Genomic DNA, 11,297 nt, shown 5'->3' on the forward strand with positions numbered 1-11,297 from the left:
ATTCTCATAGCCAGTTTTGTTCCCAATGCTCGTATTTGATATTGACTGCTTATTGTTTTGATTCGTGACCCACAGATGGATCTTATGTAGACCAAACGCGAGTCTGGCTTAACAAATCTCGGTTGCTGTGATAAGTTTTTAGTATATGATTCAACATGAGAAACGGAGAATATTTTTGCGAGTAGTACCAATGCTTCTTTTAGCGTACAACATAGAAAAAGATTTAAAATAATAACCAAATACACGGATGTTGGTCAAACAGATAGATTACATTTTTAACATGAAAACAATTTTTTGTTGGGATGCCAACTTTATACTCAAACCTTTTTAGAACGTCCAGTTTTACAATCCTACTCTTTCATTTTCTAGTGAAATATTCCTGGTCTTATTCTGTTTGTGTTTATTTACCATGTCATCGTTTGTTTTTCTCGACCTCTGGTTTTTAATTTCTTCATTGTTTTCAGTCTTTTCACACCTCCCTAGTGAGTTGATCTTTTTTTTTTGTCGGAGGCAGTCACAGACAATATCAACCATTCCAAGAAAGGTAACTCAATGATGAAAATCGACAAATTACATTTGATATGATAATAAAATTGAAAATGTCTTAATTTTTTGAAATGAATAATAAGCTAAAAACTTTCAAATTTTTTAAAGGGAACTGAGCTTTTTTTTTCGTCGGAGGCAGTCACAGACAATGTCAACCATTCTAAGAAAGGTAACTAAATGATGTAATCCACAAAATTATATTTCTTAACCACAAAATAAAAGAAAATAAACGTTAACAATATATTTCATATTTCTATTTTGTTTTTATCAAAAACGTTCTTTGTATACAATATCTCATCAGAAATGTATATCTAGTTGTCTAGTATATAATTCATCTGAACGCTTTCTTAATTACATACGACCAGGTTCAACTTCTAATGAATAAACTTCCAACAATGAATTCAATAGCATCTTATGTTACTAGATGAATATTTCACAAAAACTATGTTAGCATATGAAATGTTACCTATGTCGATTAATAAATAAACAAAATGTTTAAAGATTAAAAGTGTCTCATTGGACCTTGATTATAAGAACTTTTGTGACTTGAATACTAATGTTCTGTTGAATGCAGCTCTAAAAAGTTATTAAAATTAGACGTCATTTTAAATAAAAGAGATATACAAAATAGAATTAACTTTTAATTTTGTGATTTGTAAAGAATGTAATGCGTTTCGCGTAAATCAGCTAAAGAAGGTATCCACTCCTAATGGAGAAAATGTTGTCACCCATATGATGCACGAATAAAGCCAATACACGACAAATATCGCTTCAATGAATACAAATCTATTGACATTCGATATACTTAAAATCATAAGAATTCAAAATGTAACCTTTTAGAAAAGTGTATATAAACATATCTACGTATATGAGCTATTGATGTAATATAGAAACTAAACCCCAAAAAAAGTGTCAAAGGAACAAGCTCATCATGTCGTTTATGTCGCATCTAATGTTTGGAGTGTATTTGATATTACTTTGTTTCCCAGCATATACCAGCGGTAAGATCCTCTTTTTTTTATATTCATACTTAATTATCTATTTATGAAAATGAATTCATTATTAACTTTTGACATTTAGTTTCCATATCAACCTCGTAGTTTCCTGTTTCATTTGTAATATAGGTCCTTAGTTGAAGGGGCGGATTCAGAAATGTTCACAAATTAGGGCCCATTGACTGCATAAGAGGGGGTCCGCTCCGGTCATGCTTCAGTGATTTAATCTCAAACTCACATTTTAACTGAATACAAAGTTAAGCCTCACATTAAATTATTGCACCGGAAACTGGTTAAAGTCAATGCATTAACTCTAAATATATAATATGATAGATTAAGTTAAATAACTGATTAAATATTTATATTTCAATAATTACTGCTTAAATATTATATTTCAATAATTACTGCTTAAATATTATATTTCAATAAACTTTGTAATATTAAAGCAATCTAGAAGTAGTATTTTTATTTTAAACATCTAGCTGTGGCATGTGGCGTAAAGACAATTGGTGGCACGAATTTAGGAGGAGGGTCATACACGAACTGGGATAACACCACCACTGGTAAGTGAGATTCATTATTATATAGTTGTTTTGTGATCTTCTGCTTCATTTTCTGACTGTATATGAACTGTTCTTAATTAAAGTATATTACATAATTAACTGACTTGGTATGTAAAAATGAGGACAATAAAACTAATACTTTTACAATAAATCAACAGAATTGGTTCCATTTATAAAAAAATATTAACAGTAAAATTCCCTACCATTTCTTCTGGGTTGATGAAGAAGACAAAAACATAAACATTAAAATTCCCTACCATTTCTTCCGGGTTTATAAAGAAGACGACGATTAAAAAACACAAATTAATCAAATTATTTCCAGCACCAGAGATTCAAGATTCAAGATTCTTTATTTCTCAAACACCATAAAGTAACAATGGTACAAAGAAGTTCATCAAAAGTTATATAACATAACACAAACACACCTGAAAAGATGAGATGAAAATATAAAATAAAATAAAATAAACAGTATAGTAGAGAAGAGTTGTGATTAACCAGGAAGACTCACTTGAAAAGTTATAACACTGATAAATTTGCACAGCTTTTTCAACTTATTTTTAATTTTTAACTGAAATAGTTTTTCAAATTTAAGTATGTTACATCTGTGCAAGAAAAAAATATCCAAATATTGTGCTCGAAAATTAGCCAGAGAACTACACTGCAAAGTGTAATGAAATTCATCACCAAACTCGTTACAATGACATAAGTTACAATATCTAAGGTTTCGGTCAATTTTATTCCATCTACCATGCGCAGTTTCGATTGGTAACTTATGGTTACCCGTTCGAAATCTACAATATGTTATTCTATCTATATCACTTAAAATATTCAGATATTCCTCAAATTCAAAATTTTGTTTATACAATTTGTAGGCCAAACCTTTTGACGAATAGTCAATATCAGCTGTCCATTTCTGTTGAAACTGATCAAATAACTTTTGTTTTAAACTTATACCCAAACAAATAGAATTAAAATTTCCTTGTGACAACCATATATTGCTGTATCAACATTTATCTAATATATCTTTAACGTATTTCAACCAATCTGACCTAAATTGGTTGTCAGAATTCTTCAAGAACATGTATTAGTATAGTATTTTAGCAATCCTGTTATCATCCCCATTTACCATTTTTGACCAAAAATTAACCATACGCAGCTGTATATATAAAGACATGGGATAAATACCAAGTTAACCATGAATCATAAAATTGGGTGTCGACTTCTAAAGGTTTAATAATAGTTTACAAAATTTTAAGTGCACTTTTTCTAGAGTGATGAGGCACAAATACAAACTTGACATCTAAATTTCACTGTTCGGGATGTATAAATACACAGCCACCTCCTGTCGAAATGGGTGTTTTATCCTTTGTAGGTCGATTGTCACGATCACTGCTCGTTAATTCTAAAACCCTTGCAGTAACTCTCTAAGGGCTCCAGAGGTGATCTGGTGCAAAGCAAAATTTCTGGCCCTTTCTAAAATTCTCTCATTTTCAGTGGCAGTCCAAATTTCAGACCGCTTCGGTATTTTTAGAACCTTTCTATGATAAGTTTGTTTTCATCCCAATTATGCATAAACTACAAATGGGGTGTTTTGTCATCTTCGATGGTAAGATTTATGCCCTTATTTTCTCGTGGGTTTGAACCCACCCCCACTGAAAAAATGTCATTTTCAGTCTTTTTTCCGATTTAGTTTAAACATATCTATTTATTGTGGATTGGGAAACAAGTTTTTCAACTTAATATCAATACCTTTCCACTTTGCAGGTGCGAGTGCGCCTTGTAGCGATAATAGCCTGCTCTTTATCGAAATCTACAAGGGTGTCTTTTACGTGCAAGAGATATGGCTCTCTCTTACCACGGGTCAGCCATTTATCGTCCCCATCCGACGGACAATCATCGTTTCCTCAAGACCATACTTGCAAACGGTGTCAAGGGAGAGCCAAAAATTCAATCCCTGAAATTTTCATTCCGGACTGGGATTCGAACCACGACCTTTGTGTTAGTAGCCCTATGCACTAACCACTACACCACGGCTATTTTTCGATTTTAAAACGACCTTGAGAGGTGAACATTCCCCGGACTGTGTTTCTTTGTCATTCAAGTATTTAGTATTACCTCAAGTTACATCAGTCCATTCATGCTAACTGGGAGTATATGGGACTTAAGTGTCTTGCCGGGGAATTATTTTTGTCAAGTCAGGTCTGCCTAATGGCCGTTTTTACGGATTTTTGACAAAACGGTGACCTACATTTTACAGACTAGATTCCTATTGGTCATATTATGATCTATTATACCTCGTTGTGTTCCTGTACCACCTATGCATGCATTACTGATTATAGTTTATACCTACAGTCACTACCAGTTACGTAGTGGCCATCAAAATATGCCTACACCACCCTGATTTTGGCTACTTTTCACGTGTTTTTTTTTCGATTTTGAGCTCTTAAACGGATTTCAAAGTACCATATTTTCATAAACATTCATCTGAGAATAGTTTATGGACCATGACCTGCTTGGTTGAAGTCCCTGCTATCATGGCAGTTCAGCTGGGGCAGTTCAAAAAAAGTTTCGAGGGTCATACGGGCCATCAAAGAATGGTTGTAGCCATCACGCCAACAGGCGAGATTGGGGGCGAAGGAGAGAGGATAACATCAGGGCTTTCAGAATTTCTTTTAAAAGAAACAGCCAACACATGGTGTCAAAAAAGGAAGAAAAAAAAACCAAGAAAACAATAACAAAAACATTACAGAAAATTCGAAAAATTGAACAACACAATTAGTGGAAGATATTAGCAAGCAAAATCGAGGGAATTGTGCCAATGATGATACAAGCATGAAAATTACCACAAAGCATCATTATTATATACTTTGTAAGAAATAACTGCTGGCCATTAAAAAAAATATTTTTTTCAAGATGGCCAGGGCCATTTTCTAAAATGGCTGTTTTCTTTAGTTTGAAAATACTGATTTTTCTGGAAAACGTTTCTTTGAACTTCTTTTAGTAAAAACCAATTACCAGGTTTGGTGGCTGCCTTCCTTACATCACATATTTATTAAAAATGAATATTTGACATATCCAGTATTTGCGCATGCGCGAAAATGTAACAAAATTCTTTCATAAACATTTGAACTATTTACTACATATTTATTGTTTTTGGATTTCTAATGATATTATGAATTGGTTCAATAACATTTTTCAAGGTTATGATACACATGTGTTTCACACTTTTGCGCATGTGCAAACTATTTATAGACACCAAGAGCGATTTGTATGCCCTACCAGTCAATTCTCAGGTATTCGATGGTTAAGGCGAAAATGTAGTTAATCTGGAGAAACATCAAATGTAACTGCAGATCAGCAACTTTTGGAAATGCTTAAGCAAATTCAGTGGGAATGGCCTGATTTGTAAGGAAAATATAAGTGTATCGTCATGTTTGGTAGATTGCACATTGAAATGACTTGTTATAAAACTCTGGGTGATATATTGCGTGATAGGGGATAGACATGTTGTCTTACTGAAGCCAATATTGTAACACCAAGAACGGCAGATTTTTTTTTATGTATGTTCAAATGTGCCTAGGACTAGACAGGCGCATCAGACAACTGCATGTATTTTGCTGAAAAATTGTTAATTTCAGATTATGAAAGCTAAACTCAGAATATATAATTATGTCATGACTCTGTGACGTTCAATGATTTAAAAGACTGGTGTAAGGAAATAAAGTCATCTCGGCCACAGTTTAATTCCTGGCGTTCAATTATAAATTAAGAACTTCTTCTGATTTTGGTATTATGCTCATTTCATAAGTTAGACAGTCCATATAAAGCATGATAGCGTATTGTTTTATGTCTTGATCGTGTAAATTATGCTCGATCGTTACCGACTCATCTCCGAGATATGACTTCCCTTCCCGAACATCACCCACAGGTGGCAATGGAATTTGAATATGATAATTTCATTGTACGTAAGACCAGTAAATTTCTTTCGTGTAACACAATTGATCAGGCACAAAAACAGAATAATGCAATTGTGAAGGGCGATATTGGTGCCATAGGATTAACCGAAGATCCCATTTAGACAAATGGATGGTAGCTGGACCAGGAGTCAGTATACTAGAAGATTAATTTGAAAGATCTAGTGGTTTGGGTCATTCTAAAACAGACGAACTACATAATGAAGACTCTACGAAAACACAAAAAGATTTCTTTAAACAGCTTTGAAGGCTTTGCAAGTATGAACGAGTCTGGAAATTTATTTCTAAAAGAGTCGTCAGATTTGTAAAAAAAAATACTTAATTTTGGAAATTGTTGATTTGAAAACAGGTAAGATATGTAAATAAACTCCAAGATATTGGTCCAAATAATACGAAGATCTTTTGAAGCAAATGCAAAACGAAGGAAAACCTGCTTTTTATAACCAAATAAAAAAGAACAACTTCCTATTTTGGCCGCAAAATGAAACTGGAAACGTCTTTGTCAAAAACAAAGCTAGAGAACATTAAAAGTGATTGCGATATCTTTTCTAGACGTTTCATTTCTTGTCACCAGTAGACAGTTTTACTTGGAATATTTCTTTATCCATAGAAACCAAACTGATCCTCCGTCTTTGTCTCGGGATGTGACTTGAAATAGTGGTATTAAATCGCTGCAAATGGGTTTACTTGAAACATTCTGCGATTTGCTGATCCAAATTTGGACGCATTTATCGTTGGTGGGGCAGCAATGTTTAATTCCAGGTCACAAAGTTGGGCAAACATATTTGATGATTATGCAAATGATGTCATACTGCCTTATGTAAAATCTTGCATCGATAAGTATTCAAAAGTAGACATTGTATTTGATGTTTACTAAATGAATAATTTAAAGGCTGCGAAAAACAAAGGCAAGGTTCTTGTGCCAGATGGAAAGGTGTTGGTTCTGGTAGAACACCAAGGGTATGGAGTAGTTTTCTCTGTGAAGATGACAACAAAACGAAGTTGTTCAAGTTTCTTGCTGACAAAATTGCTTCTTAAGAGACTAATATAAATGTGTATGTTACTCATGGAGAAAATATTCTTTGCAATTTCAATAAAGATACTTGCTATCTATCCCCTTGTAATCATAAAGAAGCAGATACACGAATGTTTGTCCATGTTCGGCATAATTATGAAAAGCGTTGTAAAATGTAATTTTAGGTAGTACTGACACAGATGTAATAGTATCAAGAATTGCAGCAATCGCAAAATTAGGTAGAACAAATTGCGGATAGGTTATGGAAGGAATAACGACTTTTGATGGCTTCCTGCACGCGACATATCAAATGCGTTTGGTCCTTGTGTTGCTGCTTTTCCTTTCGTCCATGCATTTAGTGGATGTGGAACTTTGTCGAATTGTCATAAGAAAGGCAAAACGTCAGCTTGGCTAACAATGGAAGGTTTTCCAGATGTAAAGGATGTTTTTTAGGCTTAAGTATGGAGCGAGGCACGATGTGAATTGTTTGCCAGGAAGCAGCGGCGTTGTGATGCAATTCCGCCTACAAGAGGTTCTTTTCCAGAGCACATCAAAAGAGAAGTATATCAAGGAGGAGTTGCTTGGGCTCAGCCTGATTTATGTATTCGACAGGTACGTGTTCCAAGTCATGACCACTGTGGTTGGATGAAAGAAAGAATCTATGACAGTTGGAAACCAAAATGGACTTCTTTGACTGCCGTTGCATCCTCGTGTCAGAAAATTTTGAAATGCGGAGCCAAAAACCGAGCTGTGTTGGTAACTGTAGATTCTACCGTTCTGGCCTTCCTTGTATGGGTTGTTGTATAGGCAACTATCAGATAATTATAGAATAAGCGACCTGTCTTTCTAACCAAACTAGGCATTTAAACTTAACAAAGAGTGTTAACACTTGTTAAGTTGATGGAAATTATAAAAATATTTTCTACGTATTTGCCGCCATTTTGGAACCGGAAGTCACTATTTTTCTTCATTTATGTGTTGTTTCGTCGTACTTAGGAACTTTTTTTAACGTTGTATCATAACTTACATTGGATTATACATCCCTTGTGAAGTTGCTTGAAAGTATAAAAATTGAAATTTTTTGACTTTTTTGCCGGCATTTTGAAACCGGAAGTCACCTTTAGTTTCATTAATGTATTGTCTAGTCGTAATTTAGAAACTGTCATTTACTTTTTATTAAATCTAACATTGGATTTTACATATAACACACCTTTTAAAGGATTAACGAATTATTGTCAATTTGTAATGACGCCATTTCCGAAATGTGTGGTGGCCATCTTGAAAAAATGATTTTCTTTTCTGGCCAGCAGCGGATTTTTTTTTAGTATCATTTAGTCAACCTTTATACCAAATTTCATGCTTGTATCACGATTTGCACAATTATGTCCATAATATCTCCCACTAAATGACAATAGTTCACTTTATGTCGTGATGCCTTTTTGAATATATACTTTTTAGTAACACAAACTGAGTCCATTACGTATAACTTATTTAGTTATCTCAGTATTAATTAATTGTAGCGATTTTCTTTATAGGAGCTGGATATTTAGCAAAAGAGTACATTCTAGATTGCTGTGGGCTTTTAAGTGGATTCAACGTGGAAATAGCTGGACTGGGCACACTACACCTTCAAATATGGCGCCAGTCCGGGTCAACATATACACTGGTTCATTCTTCACAATATACTTTCAGTACAGGTGAGAAAACATTAGAATGTTCTTTCGTTCATAATACGAAGGAAATAATTATTAAAATCTATAAAGCAGACTAGTATGATATTTAAAAACAAGAATCTGTCCATAGTACACAGATGCCCCATCCGCATTATAATTTTCTATGTTCAGTGGACCGTGAACATGAGGACAAGTTTCAAGTTGATTGGACTTCAACTTCATCAAAAACTACCTCGACCAAAAACTTTAACCTGAAGCGGGACAGACGGAAGAACAAACGAACGGACGAACGAATGAACAGACGGACGAACGGAGATACAGACCAGAAATAATTATGCCCATAAATGGGGCATGAAAAGAAAAACATCAGGTTTTCTATACGAAAAGACAAGCAACATTTGTTTTAAAAAAAAAATCACGAAATAAATTGGAAACATTCGACAAGATATTTAAAGCATTATTTTCATTTTCAAAAAAAAACACTTTGAAGATTTTTTTATCAACTGCCAGTTAAGATAATGATAAATATGGAAATACAATCAGCTTGGTATTCAGTTTTCTGTGAATGCGTAAGTTGTTTGTTGTATTAATGTCATAGACGACAAAACATTTCAATTGCGTTAAACCAAATGAGAGGGAGAGATTTTTGTATGTCCAAAAACCTTTTTCGAACAAGAAAAAGTGTGAAAGTTATAACGCCTCTGTCTACTGTTTTCTTTGAAATGTTTACTATTTAAGGGGTCATACCAGTTGCATATAAATTAAAATAAGTAAAACATGTGACACAAGTACAACCAATCGTATGATAGATAACAAAAATGAAAAATAAATAAGCCATTTAGAGCGTTCTCCATATTAACGTGTTTAGATCGCAAGAATCACAACTATTCTACCTCCATAGAGAGGACAATTATTTTTCGCGTTTATCTACATGCAAACTACGATTATACTACTTTAATATATAGAGACTCTCTGTATTCTGCCAGGGACTTTCTATGTTATTATAGAAAGTCCCTGATTCTGTCTACTGTTTCTTTGAAATGTTTACTATTTAAGGGGTCATACCACTTGCATTGTTGTTTTTGTAAGTAAAATATGCTCAACTTCATCTTAAACTACATCGACCAAAAACTTTAACCTGAAGCGGGACAGACGGACGGAAGGACGACCGAACGAACGCACGGATGCACAGACTAGAAAACATAATGCCCATAAATGGGGCATACAAATTTATTGTTGAAAGGGAAAATAGTGATTTGGCAAAAACGAAAGTAAGGTAGAGATAAGAGGAAGGCAGGACCTTTTTGGGGGCGTCGGGATCTGGTGTTTTTAAGCTCCTGATTTTGGGATTGATCCTTAATTACGTGATCCGGGAATATATTTTTTGATTTCGGGATATGAAGTTTCTTTAAATTCTGTATCTCGGGATTTCATGGTTTTAAGTCCGGGATTTCGGGATCAGGACCCCTCCGACCACCCCTCAAATTAGCCTTAGTCGGTCTTAGTCATTTATACATGATTCATATCCTACCAGTGGAATGTTAATAAGGCTCTTAAAAGAAAAAGCACTGAAGAGTTGTCCTAGAAGCATATTTTGTTAGACTCATAATGGTCTATATACAAGCAGTTACATTTATTACATATTTGAAACGGTGCAAATTTTTAATTTGATTTAACGAAGCATTGTAGCAAAGGAGAAGAATAATTGTGGTCTGAGGCCAGAAACACGAAAATGAATTGAATTTAACAGTAAGGAAACAAATATCGGACTTTGGAAAAAGGGAGAGGGCTTTTTGTACATTTTATGAAATTCTTTATACATGATATCTTTTACAAAAAATCATCCTACAACAGTTCACAAGCTGTATGCCCGCGATTTCGCGGGTGTGTTCTAGTATAAATGAAATGAAAATATGTATATTCTTATTTTGTTTTTTCAGCTGACGCACTTACAGTTCACTATCTACCAATAGATGCCGCAGACCAACCAACTATATTGGAGAACGACATGCTAGGCTGGTAAACTTCACTATTAGAAAAACAATAAGCTTCACTTTATGATATGATGTGAACCTTAACTCTACGATATATTCATATATGATAGGACAGTAAGCTTTACTATATTATAGGATGGTAAGTAAGCTTCACTAAATGATGGGACGGTAAACTTCACTATCTGATAGGATGTCAAGCGTCATTATCTGATAGGATCGTAAGCTTCACTTTCTGACAGAATGGTAAACTTCACTATCTGATAGGATAGTAAACTTCACTATCTGATACATTGTAGGATGGTAAGCTTCACTTTCTGACAGAATGGTAAACTTCACTATCTGATAGGATCGTATTCTTCATTATCTGACAGGATGGTAAGCGTCACTATCTGATAGGATGGTAAGCTTCACTATCTGATAGGATGGTAAGCTTCACTATCTGACAGGATGGTAAGCTTCACTATCTGACAGGATGGTAAGCGTCACTATCTGATAGGATGGTAAGCTTCATTATCTGACAGGATGATAAGCGTCACT

At 34.2% G+C, this 11,297-nt stretch overlaps 1 long non-coding RNA gene across 1 annotated transcript; it reads left to right on the plus strand.

Annotated features, from left to right (window-relative positions):
• The first annotated feature begins 2,021 nt into the window (after positions 1-2,021).
• LOC143054631 (uncharacterized) lies at positions 2,022-10,781 on the plus strand. Its single transcript, XR_012971759.1, has 3 exons — positions 2,022-2,104; positions 8,629-8,790; positions 10,707-10,781. It is a non-coding gene; the product is annotated as an uncharacterized LOC143054631 (long non-coding RNA).
• The last annotated feature ends 516 nt before the right edge of the window (positions 10,782-11,297 follow it).

This window comes from Mytilus galloprovincialis, chromosome 12 (genome assembly GCF_965363235.1).
Source record: "Mytilus galloprovincialis chromosome 12, xbMytGall1.hap1.1, whole genome shotgun sequence".
Classification (NCBI taxonomy): Eukaryota; Metazoa; Mollusca; class Bivalvia; order Mytilida; family Mytilidae; genus Mytilus; species Mytilus galloprovincialis.